The sequence below is a fragment of the Nicotiana tabacum genome, chromosome 22 (genome assembly GCF_000715075.1).
Source record: "Nicotiana tabacum cultivar K326 chromosome 22, ASM71507v2, whole genome shotgun sequence".
Taxonomy (NCBI): Eukaryota; Viridiplantae; Streptophyta; class Magnoliopsida; order Solanales; family Solanaceae; genus Nicotiana; species Nicotiana tabacum.
Genome location: NC_134101.1, coordinates 79,715,934 through 79,743,250, shown reverse-complemented (window position 1 = coordinate 79,743,250; position 27,317 = coordinate 79,715,934). Strand labels below are relative to the sequence as shown.

The 27,317-nt window shown below is 44.4% G+C and overlaps 1 long non-coding RNA gene across 1 annotated transcript; it reads left to right on the top strand.

Annotated features, from left to right (window-relative positions):
- On the top strand, positions 1-26,259 carry LOC107794297 (uncharacterized). Its single transcript, XR_012705356.1, has 4 exons — positions 1-225; positions 508-574; positions 700-749; positions 25,257-26,259. It is a non-coding gene; the product is annotated as an uncharacterized LOC107794297 (long non-coding RNA).
- The last annotated feature ends 1,058 nt before the right edge of the window (positions 26,260-27,317 follow it).

The window sequence follows — 27,317 nt, the reverse complement described above, 5'->3', positions numbered from 1 at the left end:
GAAAGATGGAGTGTCTTACCATTGTTGGAGCAAATCCTTTTGTTTCTTCTTCACTTCGTACACCCTCTTCCAAAATCACCAACTTTTCCTGCAGTCTTATCATCCCAAACGCCGTTGTTCCGAAGCACCACTTAGCTGCATTGCGACCAGTATTTCATCTTCTCTTATGCCCCCAAAAGGCACCATAGAACCCGCATTTTCCTACCCCATTTGGTTGCTTCCATGGTAATTCCTTTTTTACTTTCTCAACATATATATGCAGTAAGAAGTAATATGATATAAAAGTTACTGACTGCCCAATAAAGATTTTTGCCACCCAACTTCTTTTTTGCCCCTTAAACTCTGCCAATTTGAGCTACTAGTCACGAGCCCACGTAGGAGAGTTGTAAATTGAGAACCATTGTAAAAATAGTGTAATTATGATATTGCCTGATTAATTTGGGATTGGGGCTTAGTTGGCTGATTTATTTATCATTAGAGTACTATTTTGTTGGAATTTGTGTTCAGGAAGAAGTGGAGCAAACGTACAATGCTGAGCCACAATCAGAGGAGACCTTGCTGTTCAAACTGGAAGGTTGTGCCATATATATTATTATCATCTTATTCATTTGTGTATGTTCAGTAAGTACCGAGTTATGGTATTTAGAAGTGTTTCGATGTTGACAAATTTACAAGATTTTGATGGCAATTTATGTGCAGAAATGTGGTACATGGAAGTGATAGCCCTGACAATGGCAAGCGTGAAATAGGTCAGTTCTTTCCTAGTTTAGCAAATTAGTTGAGTAACATGTAGAATCAACTTAATATGGCGTCCCCGTCATGTTACTAAATTTTTTCACCCATTTGAGCTGCTAGTTGGACATGAATGAAAACTCGTACCACAATCTTTACAGATTAAACAGGGATGACTTCGGTTTTAGTATTTATGAGAGAAAGCAAATGAAAGCAAAAGTTTTACTTTTTTTCCTTCTTCTGTTTGATAATGAAGCGAGTGAAAGGGCAAGAGTTTTTCCTTTATCATCACAAAGGACTCTCTAATATGATATCAAGATGTGCGGATAAGTCAGCTGTTGACCAAATAATAAGGCTTAGAAATTTTACTGCTGTAGATTACGTTTTTCATTGAACAAAATGAGCTCACATTATTGTCTAAAGATGATAATGGCGCAGTACCTTCACCCTGGGACATCCAACCTCAAGGCTTGAGGGGTTTGCTTTGAGTGCATTCTGACCAGATTGTGTTTTCTCCAATTTGAAAACACTTGCGTTTATTTTTTCACCACAGTGATTATTAAGCATTTTATCAGGTCTTTCATGCCTATTCACGAGTTTGTGATTGAGGAATAGTTGATTTATTGATTTCATGCTTCCACTCAGCAAGTGTGTATATGGAGGAAAAGAACGTAGTTTCAGTAATTATGTCCTCCAATTCACTGCTTCACTTTCTCTCTCTCACCGCCATCACTCCTATTTCTGCTCCTATTCGTGTTTTCTTTTTCATAATTTACATGAGTGCTGTCAGATGAATCTATTTGTTAGGGCGGAAGTCTGAGGAAAGACCCAACATGAAGTTAAGTTCACGATGATAATGTACTTATATGGAAGTACCCCTTCTTTTCAGTTTTGTACAAGTTTTATAAACTCCATAGTAAAACCAGAATACTCAGAATTATGTCTGTTTACCCGAAAAATCGGATAACGTTAAATTTAGATATGGTTCTAAGGGTATGCGAATCCCTTTGATACAAAATGACAATACATGTATTTTTGCTATAAAATGGGAATGATGGACGGGAAGACAGAAATGAGTTAGAAAAACAAGCACAATGAAATCTTAATGTATCTTGGAGAACTTGCCTCTATTGCAGTCTATCCCCCTTTTTATAGTAGAGGATCACTGCTTTATCTATAACAACATAATAAAATAATACATATAGTGGAGGACCCATGATGGTTTGTCTCTTCCTTGATTCTCGCCAAGATTCTCTCCCTCGGTGCAGTTGTAACGGCTCTTGTCTACGAGTTTAGCACTGGCTCGAGCTCGGTGTTAGGTCGAACCCCCAGTCTTGGTTCGAGCTCGGTTCTTCTTGGGGCATCGATATTCGGGGCCTGTATCGATCGATGTTGCCCCGTAGTCCGATTCGGACACGGGCTCGATAATGATATCGAGTTTTGCCGTTTATAGCGCGAAGCTCGACGTCCCTACTTCGAAATTCGTCCGAGCTTGTCATGTGGATACCCTTCGATTGAAACGTCATTATCTCGACCGGTCATTATGACTAAAAATCGGTTTTGACCCTACACAGATAGTCCCGACGTTTTTCGAAAATGATGTGGCGAGGGACGATATGATTTCCCTGCGGCTCGATCAAATTTATGCTGATGTTTCTATCGAACCCGATCTTGACGTATGTGATAGCTGTCCCATTGACTCGGTTTTACCAGAGCATTTAATGTGTGTCAGACAGTGGTCGGCCACCGCTGATACCGAACCGTCATGCCTTAGTCTATAAATAGTCTTTCCATACAACCTTTACCACTTTTGCGCCTTCTCTTCTACCAAACTTTCTTATCTATCCTCTCTATTTCGCTGCTACGGGGCCGCCCATACCAGAGTTTTGGTGCTGTCTATTTCTTCACCTTCCTTTGCACTCTTTCCTTTCATATCAATGGCGAAAACTTCCAAAACCGTACCTCAGAAGGAGAAAGCTTCTTCCTCACGGTCGTCTGATGATAAGGCGCCGGTGGAGCCGTCAGTTCATGACTATGTTCCTGGCCCGTGCACTTTGAAGATCGATTTTAAGGTGGAGAATCCTTCCTCCGTTCCGGGTCGATGTGAACACGTATCGATGTATACGTGCTCTATAACGGAGGATCACCTCGAGGCCGTCCGAAAAGACTACAACTGGGGTTCCGAGGTCGTGTTGCAAATTCCATCTTCCGATGAGAGTGTTACCACTTACGTGGAGGGGTTCTTAAGTGTTTATACTTATCCCTTCACACTGGGACCCGTCGACCCGGTGATTATTGATTTATGCAAAAGGTATCAAGTCACCCTTGGCCAAATTCATCCCTCTCTATGGCGTATAGTGATCTTGTTCGTTTCTTCTCTATCAAAGCCGGGGGGTTGGATTTTTTTCTGAACCACCTCATACGACTGTATCGGCTTCAGATCTTTCAAGGACTAATCAGACTCCATCGTCGGGCATCGAAGGCTTTGATGTCGAGCATCGATGAAGATAAGGATCGGGGTTGGATGGGTCGTTATATTCGAGTGAGGACCCGTGATCTCATTCCGGATGAGAAGATGTCGTTCCCTGAAAAATGGAATTTTGACCGTAAGTGATTTTTGTTCACTTTTCATGTCATTTTCCGATTTTTTCTGATGTCCTTCCCTAATGTTCAGCTGCCCCTTGGATGCCACAAGTGGTGCCTGACCTCGAGGACTGGGTTCGGAAGTTAGCCTCGACCTCCTCTTACGCCGAGCGCGCTTGGCGCGATTTGGCAAAAGGCAAATGGGAGGCCAAGAACCATGGTGAGGTTTGCTTCTTGTTTCCTTCGAAGTATTCTTTGCGTTCTATTCGTTACCGATTTCCTTTTGTGCAGGCGTAACCAGGGATGCCGCTTTGAGGCCTTCGAGCGGTGAAGAAGGAAACAAGTCCCAAGTCCCTAAACAGGGGGAAGATAAGAAGCGAAGAGCTTTCTCTCGGTCAGAGGACCCCAAGCCCAAAACTCGAAGGGTGAGGAGAAAAGTAATTGCCCTTTTGATTGACTCGGTCCATCGACTTTGAGAAGAAGAAGAAGAAGAAAATAACTCTTCGGCTTTGGTAGTCCGATCTACGGAGGCCATCGAGGTTGCCAGAGCTCCCGAGCCGATGGTGGCTGTGACTACCGGGGTTGTTTCCGAAGACCTGAGTCTCGACTGGAGTACTCCGAGTGCTTTGCTCGGGGCTATGACAATGGGTCATTCGCCTTCTCTTCCATCTTTTTCTGAGGAGGTGTTGAAGGAAGCTCGAGAGTTGAAGGCTCCCGATATCGGCGAAGGCTCTGGTGCAGGGGATCCTTTTAGGGATTGTTTTACTGGAGTCGACGATGGTTTCGATATTGGTGACTCTTCTCTTTTATTAGAGGAGGCTCAGCATTTCATTACTCGGGTAATGATTCTTCCATACTTGGTTTCTTTGTTCTTTTCCACACTTGACTCGTGTTTCTTACTGTGCAGGCCATTAGTAGGTTTCGAGTCGATCTTAGCCAGTGTGAGGCCGAGCTCCGGAAGGTCTCAGGTGAGAGAGATGCCTTGCGGCTTCTTTGCAGCCAAAAGGACGAGGCTATAAAGGACCTCCAAGCGGATTTGGCTAATGTCCGTGAAGAAAGGGTCGAGCTCGATAAGTAGGTGAGCCTCGTTCAGTTAAAGTATGGGTCTGACTCAACCGTGGAAGTTAACCCTTAGTTGTCTCAGTTGCAGCAAAAGATCTAAAAGATCGGGTTACTTCGAAAAGAAGTCGATCAAATCCGAGCTGAATGCAATCAGTGGAAGGAGACCCTCGACCGCCTGGCAGCGGAAAAAGAAACCATCTTAACGAAATTATTATCGGCCGACGTTCAACTTCGAAGTGCCAAGCAAAAGGGGTCGGTTCAAGCTAAGAAGATCGAGGAGCTTGAAACATGACTTGCTGAGGCTAAGGCGAAGGTTGAGTCATCGAATGTCTTGGAAGATAAGTCCATTGCTGTATATCGGGCTGATGCTGAGGCTGCTCAGATGGAGGCCCGGGAAGCGGCGAAGACCGCCGATACTCGAGCTCATTGGGTTGCCGAACTTGCCAAGTGTAGGTCTCGAAGGGAGACCCTCGAGGAGATACACGCTCGAGGTTTTGACCTTACCGAAGATGTAAAAAAGGCAAAAGAGCTCGAAGCGGAAGCTGAAGCCTTAGCTTATGATAATGATGATGATGATAATGGTAGCAAAAGCGGATCCGAGGACGAGGAAGAGCTCGACTAGGAAGCTTAATTTCTAATTCTTCATGTTTGCAATTTAATCACGTAGGCAATTTTTGTTTATATATGTATAACGAGGTCGACTTGTTTTTGTTTTGTGAAGACTTTTGATCGAATGTTGACCTTGTTGTAATCTCTCTGATCGATCAGATTTGTAGCCCCTGGGTTTGCTTGTTGAGTCAATGATTCAAACTTTGAAGGAACATAATCCGTAGGTGTAATGTACTGGTTGAGTTAATGAAAACTCAGAGTAAAAGTAGCTTATTAGCCGTTGTGTGAATGTTTTGAACTTGAAATATTGTAGCCGTAGGCGTAATGGTCGAGTGGGTGCTTGTTCGAACTCGGAATAACAGTAGCCCATAGGCTTAATAGTCGAGTGAATATTTCGAACTCGAGATAGTGTGGCCCGTAGGCGCAATGGTCAAGTGAGTGTTTGGTTGAACTCGAAATAAAGATAGCCCGTAGGCTTAGTCGAGTGAATGATTCGAACTCGAAGTAATGTGGCCCGTAGGCTTAATGGTCGAGTGAGTGCTTGCTCGAACTCGGAATAACAGTAGCCCGTAGGCTTAATGGTCGAGTGAGTGCTTGCTCGAACTCGGAATAATAGTAGCCCGTAGGCTCAATAGTCGAGTGAATGTTTCGAACTCGGAATGTCGTAGCCCGTAGGCGTAATGGTCGAGTGAATGTTTCGAACTCGAGATAATGTGGCCCGTAGGCGCAATGGTCGAGTGAGTGTTTGCTCGAACTCGAAATAATAGTAGCCCGTAGGCTTAATAGTCGAGTGAATGATTCGAACTCGAAGTAATGTAAGTAGCCTGTAGGCGTAATGGTCGAGTGAATGTTTCGAACTCGAGATAATGTGGCCCGTAGGCGCAATGGTCGAGTGAGTGTTTGCTCGAACTCGAAATAAAGATAGCCCGTAGGCTTAGTCGAGTGAATGATTCGAACTCGAAGTAATGTAAGTAGCCCGTAGGCTTAATATTCGAGTGATTATTTCGAACTCGGAATGAAAGTAGCCCGTAGGCTTAATTCTGGTTGCACAATAAATCTCAAGTCATTGCACATGTGGTTATGTTTGGGCCAATCTATATGAGCATGGTTCATTTTGACCATTTGGCTCTTACAATTTTTCCTGTTGGAACCCTATTGTTGTGAGATGACTTTTTTGCATCTGAGCTCGATGTATTTGAGGGCCCTGATGCCCCCCGGTATTCGAGGTCGGTTGGAAAGAGGCCTCGGATATTGTCAAAAGTGCAGCACGATCGATGGTTGCCTCATTAAAAACCTTGCCGAAAAATCCATTTGGGAGAAAACCGATCTAGGGGAAAAAGAGTGCAATGCATGCTTTTAAGCGAAAGATCTTCTTCAGCTCTTGTTCGGACTTCTGCATGGGTCAGTTAGATGAATATGGAAAGGTCGTACCTTAGCAGTAGTACCGTTTTAGATGTGATACATTCCAACTGCTTGATAGCTATTTGCCGTTTATGATGTCGAGCCTGTATGATCCTTTTACAATGTTCTCGAGCACCTGGTATGGTCCTTCCCAATTTGGTCCTAATTTTCCTTCGTTTGGATTCTGAGTATTAATGGTGACTTTTCTTAATACTAAGTCCCCGGGCTTGAAATGGCGAAGTTTAGTTCTTCGATTATAATACCTTTCGATTCGTTGCTTTTGGGCGGCCAATCGGATGAGGGCAGCTTCTCGTCCTTCGTCCGATAATTCAAGGATGGTGTTCATAGCCTCGTTATTTGATTCTTCCGTCATGAATCGAAATCTGGGATTAGGTTCACCGATTTCGACTGGTATTAATGCTTCGGAACCATATACTAAGGAGAATGGGGTCGCCCCCGTACTGGATTTTGACGTTGTTCGGTATGCCCAAAGGACTTCGGGCAGGATTTCTCTCCATTTTCCCTTCGCGTCGTTCAATCTCTTCTTCAGGTTTTGAAGAATAGTCTTGTTCGTTGATTCGGCTTAACCGTTCCCACTGGGGTGGTATGGTGTTGATAATATCCTCCTTATTTTGTGATCTTTGAAGAATTTTGTGATTTTGCTGCCGACGAATTGCTTCCCATTGTCGCACACTATTTCGGCGGGTATCCCGAATCGGCATATGATATGATCCCAAATAAAGTCTATAACTTCTTTCTCTCTTATTTTCTCGAACGCCTGCACTTCAACCCATTTAGAAAAATAGTCAGTCATAAATAAAATAAATTTGGCTTTACCTGGGGTCGATGGCAGAGGGCCGACGATGTCCATTCCCCATTTCATGAATGACCATGGGGATAGGACCGAGTGAAGTTGCTCTCCGGGTTGATGGATCATTGGCGCAAACCTTTGACATTTGTCACATTTACGAACAAATTCTTTCGCATCCTTGCCCATATCGATCCAATAATACCCCGCTCTGATCACTTTTCGAACTAATGTGTCGGCACCGGAGTGATTGCCACAAGTGCCATCGTGTACTTCCTGGAGGATGTAATTGGTATCTCCCGGACCCACGCATACCGCATCGGTCCATCAAATGTTCTTCGATATTGTGTTCCGTCCGCAGCCAACGTGAATCGAGCAGCTTTAGTCCGTAGGGCCCCTGGAATCTTTAGGGTCTGAAGGGAGCTTTCCGTTTCTTAAGTATTCAATATACTTGTTTCTCCAATCCCAGGTTAAGCTAGTAGAATTTATTTTGGCGTGCCCATCTTCGATTACCGATCTTGAAAGTTGAACGACAGTCCCCGAGCTCAAATCATCTACCTCGACCGACGATCCCCAATTTGCAAGAGCATCGGCCTCACTATTCCGTTTTCGTGGAACATGCCGTAGGGTCCATTGTTTGAAATGGTATAAAGTGATAAGCAGTTTGTCCAAATACCTTTGCATCATACCTTCTCGGACTTCGAAGGTTTTGTTTACTTGACTCACCACCAGCAAAGAGTCACAATGCGCCTCAATGACTTCTGCTCCCAAGTTTCTAGCTAGTTCGAGACCTATAATCATGGCTTCATACTCGGCCTCATTGTTAGTTAATCTGATAGTTTTAATAGCTTGCCTAATAATGTTACCCGTGGGGGGTTTCAAAACTATGCCTAACCCGGACCCCTTTATATTCGAAGCACCGTCCGTAAAAAGGATCCATACCCCGGACGATATACCCGATTTCAAAAGGAGTTCCTTTTCGACTTCGGGTATGAGGGTTGGTGTGAAGTCGGCCACAAAGTCTGCCAAAATTTGAGACTTGATAGCCGTACGGGGTTGATATTCGATATCGTACCCACTGAGTTCGATGGCCCATTTGGCCAATCGGCATGATAGTTCGGGCCTATGTAAAATATTACGGAGTGGGCAGGTGGTTAATACTCTTACGGGGTGACATTGAAAGTACGACCATAACTTTATAGATGCGCTTACCAGCGCAAGTGCCAATTTTTCTAAGTGCGGATACCTAGTTTCCGCTTCTCCTAAGGTCCGACTTACGTAATAAACGGGAAATTACGTACCTTGATCTTCTCGAACTAGGACACTGCTTACGGCGACTTCCGATACCGCTAAGTACAAGTATAGTTTTTCGTCGATTTTTGGAGTGTGAAGCAGTGGTAGGCTCGATAGATATCGTTTCAAATCCTGCAATGCTTGTTGGCATTCCGGTGTCCAGGCGAAGTCGTTCTTCTTTTTGAGTAGGGAGAAAAATTTGTGACTTCGATCTGATGATCTTGAAATGAACCGGCCTAAGGCTGCAATTCTTCCCGTTAACCTTTGTACAGCTTTCACACTGTCCACGATGGTGATGTCTTCGATGGCCTTAATTTTGTCGGGGTTGATCTCAATTCCTCGATTTGACACCATGAAGCCGAGGAACTTGCCCGAACCGACCCCGAAAGCACATTTTTCGGGGTTGAGCTTCATGTTGTATTTTCGCAGAATCTCGAACGTTTCCTTCAAATGGGCCAAATGGTCCTCTGCGCGCAGGGACTTAACTAGCATGTCATCAATATAGACTTCCATTATTTTACCTATTTGTTCTTCGACCTTTCTGTTTACTAGACGTTGATAAGTAGCTCCAGCATTTTTTAGCCCGAAGGGCATTACGTTATAATAATATGTTCCATGTCGGGTCACAAATGAAGTCTTTTCCCGGTCGTCCGGGTTCATCTGAATTTGATAATACCCGGAATAGGTGTCGAGAAAGGTGAGGATCTCGTGGCCGGCCGTGGCATCGATCATGCGATCGATGTTGGGCAGTGGAAAGGAATCTTTGGGGCATGCTTTGTTCAAATACTTATAGTCCACACACATTCTAAGTTTGTTTCCTTTTTTAGGTACTACAACCATATTGGCTAACCATTCGGGGTATTTTACCTCCCGAATGGACCCTATCTTGGGAAGTTTTGTTACCTCGTCCTTTATGAAGGCGTGTTTTTCCTCGGACTGGGGCCTTCTTTTTTGCTTAACCGGTCTGAACCTAGGGTTCAAGCCTAGCTGGTGCGCTGTTATGTCTGGCGGGATCCTTGTTATATCTAAATGGGACCAGGCAAAACAGTCGATATTATTGATAAGAAATTGAATGAGTTTCTTCCTGAGTTTGGGGCTCAAACCCGTTCCTAGGTATACCTTTCGTTCGGGCCAGTGTTCGATCAATATGATTTGCTCCAGTTCTTCAATTGTTGATTTGGTGGCATCGAAATCATCGGGGGTTACGAAGGATCGAGGGATTCATCGGTCGTCATCATCTTCTTCAATGTTCTGCTTACCTGGCTGGGTCGAAGCCGATGTGTGTGATTGCTATTTGGCGCTCTGCTCTCCGATTGTGTCTCCTTCTGAACCTGATCCTTTTATCGGCCAAGACGAGGATATTGATTTTGCTTCTTCGACGGAGAACATTTCCTTTGCGGCCGGCTGTTCTCCGTACACTATTTTGACACCTCCCGATGTTGGGAATTTGAGGACCTGGTGTAGGGTCGAGGGTACGGCTCTCATGCTGTGGATCCACGGCCTTCCGAAAAGGGAGTTATATCTCATATCACCTTCGATCTCGTGAAACTTTGTTTCCTGGATGGTTCCGGCCACGTTTATTGGTCGGGTAATCTCGCCTTTGGTGGTTTCACATGCCATATTGAATCCGTTTAGAACCAGAGTTGCGGGTACGACCTGATCTTGTAGGCCGAGCTGTTCTACGACCCTCGATCTAATGATATTGGCCGAGCTACCTGGATCAATTAACACATGCTTAATCTTAGTTTTATTTATGAGTACGGATATTACCAGTGCATCGTTATGGGGTTGGATGATTCCCTCTGTATCTTCATCACTGAAGGACAAAGTCCCTATGGGTGTATAATCTTGAGTTCGAGATCGCTTTTCCCTCACAATCGATGTTTTAGTGCGTTTAAGCATCGGTCCCTGAGGGGCATCGACGCCGCCGATGATCATGTGAATGACGTGTTGCGGTTCTTCTGGCTCGTTTTGCTTGCCGAATTCCTTGTTCCTAAAATGGTTCTTCGCCCTATCACTCAGAAATTCCCGAAGGTGTCCTTTGTTAAATAAGCGGGCCGCTTCCTCTCTTAGTTGCCTGCAATCTTCCGTTCTGTGGCCATGGGTGCCATGATATTCGCACATTTGATTAGGATTCCTTTGGGCAGGATCAGTTTGCATGGGTCGAGGCCATCTGGTGTCTTTGATGCGTCCGATGGCCGATACGATGGCGGATGTACCAATGTTAAAGTTATACTCCGATAATCGAGGGACTTCTATAGGATCGACATATTTATCAAAGCCGCTCTTGCTCATAAGTCCCCGATCAGTCATTCGGTTGTTCCGAACCGCATCACGTGCTGAACCGTTGTTCATCTGATCTGTGTCGTACGGTTGGTATCGGTCTCTGTTCGACCTTTGTTCTCTGTTGATTTCCCTCTGATTTTTAGTGGTTGTGTGGTTCTGACGTACGGGACCATACGGAGCTCCCAATTGATCATCTTCAACCCTGATATTTGATTGGTACCGGTTGTGTACATCTGCCCAAGTTATTGCTGGGTACTCGATCAAATTTTGTTTCAGCCGACGTGATGCTGTCGAACTTAGCTCGTTCAGTCCTTGGGTGAAAGCTTGTACGGCCCAATCATCTGTGACCGGTGGCAAGTCCATACGTTCCATTTGAAATCGGGATACGAATTCCCTCAGCATTTCGTTATCCCTTTGTTTTACTTTGAAGAGATCTGATTTCCTTGTTGCAACCTTTATGGCACCAGCATGTGCTTTTACGAACGAATCTACTAACATGGCAAAAGAATCGATGGAATTTGATGGTAAGTTGTGATACCAGATCATTGCTCCCTTTGCGAGGGTCTCTCCGAACTTTTTCAACAACACGGATTCGATCTAATCATCCTCCAAATCGTTGCCTTTGATGGCACATGTGTAGGAGGTGACGTGTTCGTTAGGATCGGTCGTACCGTTATATTTGGGAATTTCGGGCATACAGAATTTTTTGGGGATTGGTTTGGGGGCCGCGCTCGAGGGAAAAGGCTTTTGTATGAATTTTTTCGAATCGAGCCCTTTTATCATTGGCGGAGCCCCGGGATTTGATCGACCCTATCGTTATACGTTTCCACTTTTTTGTCGTTGTCTTCGACTGGTTTTGTGAGTTTCTCGAGCAATTTAGCAATTACAGGAGCGGTCCCTGATTCCTGCTCGTTTGATTTCACTACGGCGGGCTCCGTTATGGGGGTGACTTCTCGAAGAAGCGGATTGGAGTTTGGCCCGCTTTGCATATGTGTTCAGCTCTGCAACTGAGCTATCGTTGTTTGTTGGGCTTGTAACATTTTGAAAATCATACGCAAGCTGACCCCGATTTCCCCCATGCTGTACGTGTCTCGGGCTATGAGTCGAGCACCGCCCTGAACGCTTTTTTCCGGTTCAGAACACTGATTCACTTCTAGAGCTATTTGTGAATTGATATCCAATGGTACTTCGGCTCGAATTTCGGGTTCTTCGATTCGAGCCTCATTGCCGTCGTCAGGTAGCCTTCCGGCCCCGGGCGCCAAGTTATTGGTTTCATCTTGAAGGCCGGCTTCGAGGTCAATAGGTAGAGCCATTTTGAAGTTGTAAGCTGGAGTGTACTGTAGATTTATATCAAACAATCACTGTTACCCTTAGCCCCACGGTGGGCGCCAAACTATTTACCTGAAAAATCGGATAACGTTAAATTTAGATATGGTTCTAAGGGTATGCGAATCCCTTTGATACAAAATGACAATACATGTATTTTTGCTATAAAATGGGAATGATGGACGGGAAGACTGAAATGAGTTAGAAAAACAAGCACAATGAAATCTTAATGTATCTTGGAGAACTTGCCTCTATTGCAGTCTATCCCCCTTTTTATAGTAGAGGATCACTGCTTTATCTATAAAAACATAATAAAATAATACATATGGTGGAGGACCCATGATGGTTTGTCTCTTCCTTGATTCTCGCCAAGATTCTCTCCCTCGGTGCGGTTGTAATGGCTTTTGTATGCGAGCTTGGAACTGGCTCGAGCTCGGTGTTAGGTCGAACCCCCAGTCTTGGTTCGAGCTCGGTTCTTCTTGGGGCATCGATATTCGGGGCATGTATCGATCGGTGTTGCCCAGTAGGCCGATTCAGACACGAGCTCGATAATGATATCGAGTTTTGCTGTTTATAGCGCGAAGCTCGACGTCCCTACTTCGGAATTCATCCGAGCTTGTCATGTGGATACCCTTCAATTGAAACGTCATTGTCTTGACCGGTCATTGTGACTAAGAATCGGTTTTGACCATACACAGATAGTCCCGTCGTTTTTCGGAAAGGATGTGGCGAGGAACGCTATGATTTCCCTGCGGCTCGATCAAATTTATGCTGACGTTTCTATCGAACCCGATCTTGACGTATGTGATAGCTGTCCCATCGACTCGGTTTTACCAGAGCATTTAATGTGTGTCAGACGGTGGTCGGCCACCGCTGATACCGAACCGTCATGCCTTAGTCTATAAATAGTCTTTCCATACAACCTTTACCACTTTTGCGCCGTCTCTTCTTCCAAACATTCTTATCTATCCTCTCTATTTTGCTGCTACGGGGCCGCCCATACCAGAATTTTGGTGCTGTCTATTTCTTCACCTTCCTTTGCACTCTTTCCTTTCATATCAATGGCGAAAACTTCCAAAATCGTACCTCAGAAGGAGAAAGCTCCTTCCTCACGACTGTCTGATGATAAGGCGCCGGTGGAGCCATCAGTTCATGACTATGTTCTTGGCCCGTGCACTTTGAAGACCGATTTTAAGGTGGAGAATCCTTCCTCCGTTCCGGGTCGATGTGAACACGTATCGATGTATACGTGCTCTATAACGGAGGATCACCTCGAGGCCGTCCGAAAAGACTGTAACTGGGGTTCCGAGGTCGTGTTGCAAATTCCATCTTCCGATGAGAGTGTTACCACTTACGTGGAGGGGTTTTTAAGTGTTTATACTTATCCCTTCATACTGGGACCCGTCGACCCGATGATTATTGATTTATGCAGAAGGTATCAAGTCACCCTTGGCCAAATTCATCCCTCTCTATGGCGTATAGTGATCTTGTTGCGTTTCTTCTCTATCAAAGCCGGGGGGTTAGATTTTTCTCTGAACCACCTCATACGACTGTATCGGCCTCAGATCTTTCGAGGACTAATCAGACTCCATCGTCGGGCATCGAAGGCTTTGATGTCGAGCATCGATGAAGACAAGGATCGGGGTTGGATGGGTCTTTATATTCGAGTGAGGACCCGTGATCTCATTCCGGAGGAGAAGATGCCGTTCCCTGAAGAATGGAATTTTGACCGTAAGTGATTTTTGTTCACTTTTCATGTCCTTTTCCGATTTTTTCTGATGTCCTTCCCTGATGTTCAGCTGCCCCTTGGATGCCACAAGTGGTGCCTGACCTCGAGGACTGGGTTCGGAAGTTAGCCTCGACCTCCTCTTACGCCGAGCACGCTTGGCGCGATTTGGCAAAAGACAGATGGGAGGCCAAGAACCATGGTGAGGTTTGCTTCTTGTTTCCTTCGAAGTATTCTTTGCGTTCTATTCATTACCGATTTCCTTTTGTGCAGGCGTAACCAGGGATGCCGCTTTGAGGCCTTCTAGCGGTGAAGAAGGAAACAAGTCCCAAGTCCCTAAACAGGGGGAAGATAAGAAGCGAAGAGCTTCCTCTCGGTCAGAGGACCCCAAACTCAAAACTCGAAGGGTGAGGAGAAAATTAATTGCCCTTTCGATTGACTCGGTCCATCGACTTTGAGAAGAAGAAGAAGAAGAAAATAATTCCTCGGCTTTGGTAGTCCGATCTACGGAGGCCATCGAGGTTGCCTGAGCTCCCGAGCCGATGGTGGTTGTGACTGCCGGGGTTGTTTTCGAAGACCTGAGTCTCGACTGGAGTACTCCTAGTGCTTTGCTCGGGGCTATGACAATGGGTCATTCGCCTTCTCTTCCATCTTTTTCTGAGGAGGCATTGAAGGAAGCTCGAGAGTTGAAGGCTCCCGATATCGGCGAAGGCTCTGGTGCAGGGGATCCTTTTAGGGATTGTTTTACTGGAGTCGACGATGGTTTCGATATTGGTGACGCTTCTCTTTTATTAGAGGAGGCTCAGCGTTTCATTACTCGGGTAATGATTCTTCCATACTTGGTTTCTTTGTTCTTTTCCATACTTGACTCGTGTTTCTTACTGTGCAGGCCATTAGTAGGTTTCGAGTCGATCTTAGCCAGTGTGAGGCCGAGCTCCGGAAGGTCTCAGGTGAGAGAGATGCCCCGCGGCTTCTTTGCAGCCAAAAGGACGAGGCTATAAAGGACCTCCAAGCGGATGTGGCTAAGGTTCGTGAAGAAGGGGTCGAGCTCGATAAGTAGGTGAGCCTCGTTCAGTTAAAGTATGGGTCTGACTCAACCGTGAAAGTTAACCCTTCGTTGTCTCAGTTGCGTCTAAAAGATCAGGTTACTTCGAGAAGAAGTCGATCAAATCCAAGCTGAATGCAATCGGTGGAAGGAGACCCTCGACCGCCTGGCAGCGGAAAAAGAAACCATCTTAACGAAATTATTATCGGCCGACGTTCAACTTCGAAGTGCCAAGCAAAAGGGGTCGGTTCAAGCTAAGATCGAGGAGCTTGAAACACGACTTGCTGAGGCTAAGGCGGAGGTTGAGTCGTCAAATGCCTTGGAAGATAAGTCCATTGCTGTATATCGGGCTGATGCTGAGGCTGCTCAGATGGAGGCCCGGGAAACGGCGAAGACCGCCGGTACTCGAGCTCATTGGGTTGCCGAACTTGCCAAGTGTAGGTCTCGGAGGGATACCCTCGAGGAGATACACGCTCGAGGTTTTGACCTTACCAAAGATGTAAAAAAGGCAAAAGAGCTCGAAGCGGAAGCTGAAGCCTTGGCTTATGATGATGATGATGATGATGATGATAGTAGCAAAAGCGGATCCTAGGACGGGGAAGAGCTCGACCAGGAAGCTTAATTTCTAATTCTTCATGTTTGCAATTTAATCACGTAGGCAATTTTTGTTTATATATGTATAACGAGGTCGACTTGTTTTTGTTTTGTGAAGACTTTTGATCGAATGTTGACCTTGTTGTAATCTCTCTGATCGATCAGATTTGTAGCCCCTGGGTTTGCTTGTTGAGTCAATGATTCAAACTTTGAAGGAACATAATCCGTAGGTGTAATGTACTGGTTGAGTTAATGTAAACTCAGAGTAAAAGTAGCTTATTAGCCGTTGAGTGAATGTTTTGAACTTGAAATATTGTAGCCCGTAGGTGTAATGGTCGAGTGGGTGCTTGTTTGAACTCGGAATAACAGTAGCCCATAGGCTTAATAGTCGAGTGAATATTTCGAACTCGAGATAGTGTGGCCCGTAGGCGCAATGGTCGAGTGCGTGTTTGGTTGAACTCGAAATAAAGATAGCCCGTAGGCTTAGTCGAGTGAATGATTCGAACTCGAAGTAATGTGGCCCGTAGGCTTAATGGTCGAGTGAGTGCTTGCTCGAACTCGGAATAACAGTAGCCCGTAGGCTTAATGGTCGAGTGAGTGCTTGCTCAAACTCGGAATACTATTATTCCGTAGGCTCAATAGTCTAGTGAATGTTTCGAACTCGGAATGTCGTAGCCCGTAGGCGTAATGGTCGAGTGAATGTTTCGAACTCGAGATAATGTGGCCCGTAGGCGCAATGGTCGAGTGAGTGTTTGCTCGAACTCGAAATAATAGTAGCCCGTAGGCTTAATAGTCGAGTGAATGATTCGAACTCGAAGTAATGTAAGTAGCCTGTAGGCGTAATGGTCGAGTGAATGTTTCGAACTCGAGATAATGTGGCCCGTAGGCGCAATGGTCGAGTGAGTGTTTGCTCGAACTCGAAATAAAGATAGCCCGTAGGCTTAGTCGAGTGAATGATTCGAACTCGAAGTAATGTAAGTAGCCCGTAGGCTTAATATTCGAGTGATTATTTCGAACTCGGAATGAAAGTAGCCCGTAGGCTTAATTCTGGTTGCACAATAAATCTCAAGTCATTGCACATGTGGTTATGTTTGGGCCAATCTATATGAGCATGGTTCATTTTGACCATTTGGCTCTTACAATTTTTCCTGTTGGAACCCTATTGTTGTGAGATGACTTTTTTGCATCTGAGCTCGATGTATTTGAGGGCCCTGATGCCCCCCGGTATTCGAGGTCGGTTGGAAAGAGGCCTCGGATATTGTCAAAAGTGCAGCACGATCGATGGTTGCCTCATTAAAAACCTTGCCGAAATATCCATTTGGGAGAAAACCGGTCTAAGGGAAAAAGAGTGCAACGCATGCTTTTAAGTGAAAGATCTTCTTCAGCTCTTGTTCGGACTTCTGCATGGGTCAGTTAGATGAATATGGAAAGGTCGTACCTTAGCAGTAGTACCGTTTTAGATGTGATACATTCCAACTGCTTGATAGCTATTTGCCGTTTATGATGTCGAGCCTGTATGATCCTTTTACAATGTTCTCGAGCACCTGGTATGGTCCTTCCCAATTTGGTCCTAATTTTCCTTCGTTTGGATTCTGAGTATTAATGGTGACTTTTCTTAATACTAAGTTCCCGGGCTTGAAATGGCGAAGTTTAGTTCTTCGATTATAATACCTTTCGATTCGTTGCTTTTGGGCGGCCAATCGGATGAGGGCAGCTTCTCGTCCTTCGTCCGATAATTCAAGGATGGTGTTCATAGCCTCGTTATTTGATTCTTCCGTCATGAATCGAAATCTGGGATTAGGTTCACCGATTTCGACAGGTATTAATGCTTCGGAACCATATACTAAGGAGAATGGGGTCGCCCCCGTACTGGATTTTGACGTTGTTCGGTATGCCCAAAGGACTTCGGGCAGGATTTCTCTCCATTTTCCCTTCGCGTCGTTCAATCTCTTCTTCAGGTTTTGAAGAATAGTCTTGTTCGTTGATTCGGCTTGACCGTTCCCACTAGGGTGGTATGGTGTTGATAATATCCTCCTTATTTTGTGATCTTCGAAGAAAATTATAATATTAAAACTTAAGAGTTTGAACGATCCCACTTGCCAGCCTTAGCATATGATATGATCCCAAATAAAGTCTATAACTTCTTTCTCTCTTATTTTCTCGAACGCCTGCACTTCAACCCATTTAGAAAAATAGTCAGTCATAAATAAAATAAATTTGGCTTTACCTGGGGTCGATGGCAGAGGGCCGACGATGTCCATTCCCCATTTCATGAATGGCCATGGGGATAGGACCGAGTGAAGTTGCTCTCCGGGTTGATGGATCATTGGCGCAAACCTTTGACATTTGTCATATTTACGAACAAATTCTTTCGCATCCTTGCCCATATCGATCCAATAATACCCCGCTCTGATCACTTTTCGAACTAATGTGTCGGCACCAGAGTGATTGCCACAAGTGCCATCGTGTACTTCCTGGAGGATGTAATTGGTATCTCCCGGACCCACGCATACTGCCATCGGTCCATCAAATGTTCTTCGATATTGTGTTCCGTCCGCAGCCAACGTGAATCGAGCAGCTTTAGTCCGTAGGGCCCCTGGAATCTTTAGGGTCTGAAGGGAGCTTTCCGTTTCTTAAGTATTCAATATACTTGTTTCTCCAATCCCAGGTTAAGCTAGTAGAATTTATTTCGGCGTGCCCATCTTCGATTACCGATCTTGAAAGTTGAACGACAGTCCCCGAGCTCAAATCATCTACCTCGACCGACGATCCCCAATTTGCAAGAGCATCGGCCTCACTATTCCGTTTTCGTGGAACATGCCGTAGGGTCCATTGTTTGAAATGGTATAAAGTGATAAGCAGTTTGTCCAAATACCTTTGCATCATACCTTCTCGGACTTCGAAGGTTTTGTTTACTTGACTCACCACCAGCAAAGAGTCACAATGCGCCTCAATGACTTCTGCTCCCAAGTTTCTAGCTAGTTCGAGACCTATAATCATGGATTCATACTCAGCCTCATTGTTAGTTAATCTGATAGTTTTAATAGCTTGCCTAATAATGTTACCCGTGGGGGGTTTCAAAACTATGCCTAACCCGGACCCCTTTATATTCGAAGCACCGTCCGTAAAAAGGATCCATACCCCGGACGATATACCCGATTTCAAAAGGAGTTCCTTTTCGACTTCGGGTATGAGGGTTGGCGTGAAGTCGGCCACAAAGTCTGCCAAAATTTGAGACTTGATGGCCGTACGGGGTTGATATTCGATATCGTACCCACTGAGTTCGATGGCCCATTTGGCCAATCGGCCTGATAGTTCGGGCCTATGTAAAATATTACGGAGTGGGCAGGTGGTTAATACGCTTACGGGGTGACATTGAAAGTACGACCATAACTTTATAGATGCGCTTACCAGCGCAAGTGCCAATTTTTCTAAGTGCGGATACCTAGTTTCCGCTTCTTCTAAGGTCCGACTTACGTAATAAACAGGAAATTACGTACCTTGATCTTCTCGAACTAGGACACTGCTTACGGCGACTTCCGATACCGCCAAGTACAAGTATAGTTTTTCGTCGATTTTTGGAGTGTGAAGCAGTGGTGGGCTCGATAGATATCGTTTCAAATCCTGCAACGCTTGTTGGCATTCCGGTGTCCAGGCGAAGTCGTTCTTCTTTTTGAGTAGGGAGAAAAATTTGTGACTTCGATCTGATGATCTTGAAATGAACCGGCCTAAGGCTACAATTCTTCCCGTTAACCTTTGTACAACTTTCACACTGTCCACGATGGTGATGTCTTCGATGGCCTTAATTTTGTCGGGGTTGATCTCAATTCCTCGATTTAACACCATGAAGCCGAGGAACTTGCTTGAACCGACCCCGAAAGCACATTTTTCGGGGTTGAGCTTCATGTTGTATTTTCGCAGAATCTCGAACGTTTCCTGCAAATGGGCCAAATGGTCCTCTGCGCGCAGGGACTTAACTAGCATGTCATCAATATAGACTTCCATTATTTTACCTATTTGTTCTTCGAACTTTCTGTTTACTAGGCGTTGATAAGTAACTCCTGCATTTTTTAGCCCGAAGGGCATTACGTTATAACAATATGTTCCATGTCGGGTCACAAATGAAGTCTTTTCCCGGTAGTCCGGGTTCATCTGAATTTGATTATACCCGGAATAGTTGTCGAGAAAGGTGAGGATCTCGTGGCTGGCCATGGCATCGATCATGCGATCGATGTTGGGCAGTGGAAAGGAATCTTTGGGGCATGCTTTGTTCAAATCCTTATAGTCCACACACATTCTAAGTTTGTTTCCTTTTTTAGGTACTACAACCACATTGGCTAACCATTCGGGGTATTTTACCTCCCGAATGGACCCTATCTTGGGAAGTTTTGTTACCTCGTCCTGTATGAATGCGTGTTTTTCCTTGGACTGGGGCCTTCTTTTTTGCTTCACCGGTCTGAACCTAGGGTTCAAGCCTAGCTGGTGCGCTGTTATGTCTGGCGGGATCCCTGTTATATCTTAATGGGACCAGGCAAAACAGTCGATGTTATTGATAAGAAATTGAATGAGTTTCTTCCTGAGTTTGGGGCTCAAACCCGTTCCCAGGTATACCTTTCGTTCGGGCCAGTGTTCGATCAATATGATTTGCTCCAGTTCCTCAATTGTTGATTTGGTGGCATCGAAATCATCGGGGGTTATGAAGGATCGAGGGATCCATCGGTCATCATCTTCTTCTTCAATGTTCTGTTTACCTGGCTGGGTCGAAGCCGATGTGTGTGATTGCTATTTGGCGCTCTGCTCTCCGATTGTGTCTCCTTCTGAACCTGATCCTTTTATCGGCGAAGACGAGGATATTGATTTTGCTTCTTCGACGGAGAACATTTCCTTTGTGGCCGGTTGTTCTCCGTACACTATTTTGACACCTCCCGATGTTGGGAATTTGAGGACCTGGTGTAGGGTCGAGGGTACGGCTCTCATGCTGTGGATCCACGGCCTTCCGAAAAGGGAGTTATATCTCATATCACCTTCGATCTCGTGAAACTTTGTTTCATGGATGGTTCCGGCCACGTTTATTGGTAGGGTAATCTCGCCTTTGGTGGTTTCACATGCCATATTGAATCCGTTTAGAACCAGAGTTGCGGGTACGACCTGATCTTGTAGGCCGAGCTGTTCTACGACCCTCGATCTGATGATATTGGCCGAGCTACCTGGATCATTTAACACACGCTTAATCTTAGTTTTATTTATGAGTACGAATATTACCAGTGCATCGTTATGGGGTTGGATGATTCCCTCTGTATCTTCATCACTGAAGGACAAAGTCCCTATGGGTGTATAATCTTGAGTTCGAGATCGCTTTTCCCTCACAATTGATGTTTTAGTGCGTTTAAGCATCGGTCCCTGAGGGACATCGACGCCGCCGATGATCATGTGAATGACGTGTTGCGGTTCTTCTGGCTCGTTTTGCTTGCCGAATTCCTTGTTCCTAAAATGGTTCTTCACCCTATCACTCAGAAATTCCCGAAGGTGTCCTTTGTTAAATAAGCGGGCCACTTCCTCTCTTAGTTGCCTGCAATCTTCCGTTCTGTGGCCATGGGTGCCATGATATTCGCACATTTGATTAGGATTCCTTTGGGCAGGATCAGTCTGCATGGGTCGAGGCCATCTAGTGTCTTTGATGCGTCTGATGGCCGATACGATGGCGGATGTACCAATGTTGAAGTTATACTCCGATAATCGAGGGACTTCTATAGGATCGACATATTTTTCAAAGCCGCTCTTGCTCATAAGTCCCCGATCAGTCATTCGGTTTTTCCGAACCGCATCACGTGCTGAACCGTTGTTCATCCGATCTGTGTCATACGGTTGGTATCGGTCTCTGTTCGACCTTTGTTCTCTGTTGATTTCCCTCTGATTTTTAGTGGTTGTGTGGTTCTGACGTACGGTCCCATACGGAGCTCCCAATTGATCATCTTCAACCCTGATTTTTGATTGGTACCGGTTGTGTACATCTGCCCAAGTTATTGCTGGGTACTCCATCAAATTTTGTTTCAGCCGACGTGATGCTGTCGAACTTAGCTCGTTCAGTCCTTGGGTGAAAGCTTGTATGGCTCAATCATCTGTGACCGGTGGCAAGTCCATACGTTCCATTTGAAATCGGGATACGAATTCCCTCAGCATTTCGTTATCCCTTTGTTTTACTTTGAAGAGATCTGATTTCCTTGTTGCAACCTTTATGGCACCAGCATGTGCTTTTACGAACGAATCTACTAACATGGCAAAAGAATCGATGGAATTTGGTGGTAAGTTGTGATACCAGATCATTGCTCCCTTTGCGAGGGTCTCTCCGAACTTTTTCAACAACACGGATTCGATCTCATCATCCTCCAAATCGTTGCCTTTGATGGCACATGTGTAGGAGGTGACGTGTTCATTAGGATCGGTCGTACCATTATATTTGGGAATTTCGGGAATACAGAATTTTTTGGGGATTGGTTTTGGGGCCGTGCTCAAGGGAAAAGGCTTTTGTATGAATTTTTTCGAATCGAGCCCTTTTATCATTGGCGGAGCCCCCGTGATTTAATCGACCCTAGCGTTATACGTTTCCACTTTTTTGTCGTTGGCTTCGACTGGTTTTGTGAGTTCCTCGAGCAATTTAGTAATTTCAGGAGCGGTCCCCGATTCCTGCTCGTTTGATTTCACTACGGCGGGCTCCGTTCTGGGGGTGACTTCTCGAAGAAGCGGATTGGAGTTCGGCCCGCTTTGCATATGAGTTCAGCTCTGCAACTGAGCTATCGTTGTTTGTTGGGCTTGTAACATTTCGAAAATCATACGCAAGCTGACCCCGATTTCCCCCGTGTTGTAGGTGTCTCGGGCTATGGGCCGAGCACCGCCCTGAACGCTTCTTTCCGGTTCAGAACGCTGATTCGCTTCTAGAGCTATTTGTGAATTGATATCCAATGGTACTTCAGCTCGAATTTCGGGTTCTTCGATTCGAGCCTCGTTGCCGTCGTCAGGTAGCCTTCCGGCCCCGGGCGCCAAGTTATTGGTTTCATCTTGAAGGCCGGCTTCGAGGTCGATAGGTAAAGCCATTTTGAAGTTGTAAGCTGGAGTGTACTGTAGATTTATATCAAACAATCACTATTACCCTTAGCCCCACGGTGGGCGCCAAACTATTTACCCAAAAAATCGGATAACGTTAAATTTAGATATGGTTCTAAGGGTATGCGAATCCCTTTGATACAAAATGACAATACATGTATTTTTGCTGTAAAATGGGAATGATGGACGGGAAGACTGAAATGAGTTAGAAAAACAAGCACAATGAAATCTTAATGTATCTTGGAGAACTTGCCTCTATTGCAGTCTATCCCCCTTTTTATAGTAGAGGATCACTGCTTTATCTATAACAACATAATAAAATAATACATAGAGTGGAAGACCCATGATGGTTTGTCTCTTCCTTGATTCTTGCCAAGATTCTCTCCCTCGGTGCGGTTGTAACGGCTCTTGTCTGCGAGCTTGGCACTGGATCGAGCTCGGTGTTATGTCGAACCCCCAGTCTTGGTTCGAGCTCGGTTTTGCTTGGGGCATCGATATTCGGGGTCTGTATCGATCGGTGTTGCCCCGTAGTCCAATTCGGACACGGGCTCGATAATGATATCGAGTTTTACCGTTTATAGCGCGAAGCTCGACGTCCCTACTTCGGAATTCGTCCGAGCTTGTCATGTGGATACCCTTCGATTGAAACATCATTGTCTCGACCGGTCATTATGACTGAGAATCAGTTTTGACCGTACACAGACAGTCCCGTCATTTTTCGGAAAGGATGTGGCGAGGAATGATATGATTTCCCTGCGGCTCGATCAAATTTATGCTGACGTTTCTATCGAACCCGATCTTGACGTATGTTATAGCTGTCCCATCGACTCGATTTTACCAGAGCATTTAATGTGTGTCAGACAGTGGTCGGCCACCGCTGATACCGAACCGTCATGCCTTAGTCTATAAATAGTCTTTCCATACAACCTTTACCACTTTTGCGCCTTCTCTTCTTCCAAACATTCTTATTTATCCTCTCTATTTCGCTGCTACGGGGCCGCCCATACCAGAATTTTGGTGCTGTCTATTTCTTCACCTTCCTTTGCACTCTTTCCTTTCATATCAATGACGAAAACTTCCAAAACCGTACCTCAGAAGGAGAAAGCTTCTTCCTCACGGCCATCTGATGATAAGGCGCCGGTGGAGCCGTCAGTTCATGACTATGTTCCTGGCCCGTGCACTTTGAAGACCGATTTTAAGGTGGAGAATCCTTCCTCCGTTCCGGGTTGATGTGAACACGTATCGATGTATACGTGCTCTATAACGGAGGATCACCTCGAGGCCGTCCGAAAAGACTGCAACTGGGGTTCCGAGGTCGTGTTGCAAATTCCATCTTCCGATAAGAGTGTTACCACTTACGTGTAAGGGTTTTTAAGTGTTTATACTTATCCCTTCACACTGGGACCCGTCGACCCGGTGATTATTGATTTATGCAAAAGGTATCAAGTCACCCTTGGCCAAATTCATCCCTCTCTATGGCGTATAGTGATCTTGTTGCGTTTCTTCTCTATCAAAGCCGGGGGGTTGGATTTTTCTCTGAACCACCTCATACGACTGTATCGGCCTCAGATCTTTCGAGGACTAATCAGACTCCATCGTCGGGCATCGAAGGCTTTGATGTCAAGCATCGATGAAGACAAGGATTGGGGTTGGATGGGTCGTTATATTCGAGTGAGGACCCGTGATCTCATTCCGGAGGAGAAGATGCCGTTCCCTGAAGAATGGAATTTTGACTGTAAGTGATTTTTGTTCATTTTGCATGTCCTTTTCCGATTTTTTCTGATGTCCTTCCCTGATGTTCAGCTGCCCCTTGGATGCCACAAGCGGTGCCTGACCTCGAGGACTGGGTTCGGAAGTTAGCCTCGACCTCCTCTTACGCCGAGCGCGCTTGGCGCGATTTGGCAAAAGGCAGATGGGAGGCCAAGAACTATGGTGAGGTTTGCTTCTTGTTTCCTTCGAAGTATTCTTTGCGTTCTATTCGTTACCGATTTCCTTTTGTGCAGGCGTAACCAGGGATGCCGCTTTGAGGCCTTCGAGCGGTGAAGAAGGAAACAAGTCCCAAGTCCCTAAACAATGTCACACCCCGAGGCCTATGCTTTGCCTCAATTTCGCCTTTTAAACAATAAATGAGAAGATGTGACTAAAACAATGTGCAAGCAGATATGCGCTTGCATGTTTATTTATTCACATCAATTCAGTTGATAATCCTTGGTCATCCACAACCAATCCTAAGTTGTGCATCCGAATAAACATTGACTGTTACTCTTCACAAACTTGGTAAGTTAGGTTTACTGATTTGAACATTAATGATATGTATTTCTAAGAAAGCTCGAGTATTTGCTAGCTTGTCCCATGTGCCGCTCTCTGGAAAAAAAAAAGCACCCAAATATCTATATGCGTGCAGTTTTAGCTGATTTGTGGTGGCTAGGAAGTAAAAGACCACCTATAACTAGGATGTGTGTTCCAGTAAGATAGATAGCTGACTAGTTGGTTTGCCCTGTAAATTTTTAGATTTGTGATTTCTCTACTGATGAAGTGAGTAGTGAGTGTTAGTTCTTGGAAATTATTTCTCTCGCAAATGAAACTGAAGTCTTTAGCAGAATACTTTAGTTTGTTCCTCAAATTAGAATTAGTTAGCCTTGATTCTCATTTAATTGGTGTTTTGATCTGTGTTCATTTCCTTTCTGCAGCTCTTTGGTTTAAAGAAGGTGAATTATGTGCATGGGCAGCAGTTCAAGAACCTTGGTTGATGGAATAATATCTTAGCTTTATAGGGTTCTTCATCAAGTTTTGGAGGTTTGAGCTTAACTGTAAGAGATGGACAGTAATGGAGTATCAGTTATTCGGTGTTTGTAATTCAAAAATACAAGCACTGTAATTGTATCATTTTCGTCAGGGTTTGGGCTGTTTATATAAAGAGGGTTACTAGTGGATTTTTCCAACTTGATGTCAAACTGGAGAATTAAATTTGTAACTGTTATTTTGGTTGTTAATTCATTGTAGTTATCAAAAGTACTCTAGATGTTCCTCGCAAATGGAAGAGAGAACACAGTAGCAGCAAAGTCCACATTCTCCTTCTGCTTCATTTATTATAGATTCTGGTACTGCACCCATTTCTCCTTGTTCTTTCCCTTTATCCACAGTGCTGGTTTGCGGATAGTAACAATACAATAATTTGTTTTGATTCAATCCCCCAAAAAGGTCCCCAAGGATATTCAAAGAAGAGAGAAAAATTAATAGGATTGTAAAAGGTAGCCTTATTTTTAGGCTTTTTATTTGTGAGCCTTGTTGGCACATTTGGAGCCTTTTATTTAAGGCCTTGTTGGCCAAATAAATGGCCTTGTATTTTGAGAGGATGTGGCCAATTGTTGGCCAAACATTTCTTTCTTCTTTTCCTATATAATGAGGACTCTTACTCATTTGAATACACACCAACAAGACTTGAGTCTTTATTTCTTGTTTCTTACTTTCCTCCTTTATTAAGAGTATTTTGTATGAGAGCTAAGTGTTGGGAAGAACTTGTATGAACCCTTCATTTGGAGTGATATTGTGAGATTATTCTCTTAGGGTATTTGGGATTAATTTTGAGTATTTATTCTAATTTTGTACACATATTGGTATAGTGAAATTGCTCCTCTTCGCTTGTGGACGTATGTCACATTGACTGAACCATGTTAAATTGGTGTCTTCTTTATCTACTTTAATTGCCGTTATTATCAACTTGCATTGTCTTTGTTATTGTCACTATAAAGTTGTTTGGCTAAATTCCGCACTACCCGAGTTCCCGATCCTAACAAATTGGTATCAGAGCCGGATCTAACCGGGTTTATTTCAGTAACCAATATGACTTTAACAAAGACTTATGTTGAAAAATTTGATCGAAGTGTAAACTTCGGAATGTGGCAATTAAAGATGGAAGTTATCCTAATTCAGGATGGCTTAGATTTGGCATTGCAAGAAAATGAGAAGAAGTCGAATAAAATGACGGATGAAGAGTTTACCGTCATAGACAAAAGGACAAAAACATGTATCATTTTAAATCTCTCAAATGAGGTTTTACGTGAAGTTTCTACAGAAACCATAGCCAAAGGCATATGGGAAAAATTGAAAACTTTATATATGAAGAGGACGGTGGAAAATAGACTTTACCTGAAGCAGAAGCTGTATACAATTCGTATGGGTGAAGGTACTTCTATTCTCTCTCATCTTAACACCTTTTATTTCATTCTTATGGATTTGAGTAATATAGATGCTGAAATTAAAGATGAGGATCAAGCCGTGTTACTACTTTGTTCTCTACCCCCATCTTTTAAGCACATAAGAGATATTATGCTTTATGCAAAGTATAATATCTCTTATAAGGATATAAATCTATCTTGAAATCAAAAGAACAGATAGATAGTGATATTACTTGTGAAGATAGTGGAACTCAAGTGGAAGTTGGCTTGTTTGTTAGGGTCAAATCCGACTCTATATCCAGATACAATAATTTAAAGTATCGCTATTGTCATAAGAAAGGTCACATTATCTCTGAAAGCTATAAACTGAAAAATAAAGAAAAGCATAAAGAAAGAAAAAATGAGCACAAAAATATTGACACCGCCGAAGCTAGTGTAGCAACTGATGAGATTGAGGGAACTATATTTTGCAACTAAAACTAGTTTCAGATTAGACAATGAGTGAATTTTAGATTCCGGTTGTTCATATCATATGTGTCCTAGCAGGGATTTATTTTCTACATATGATTCAGT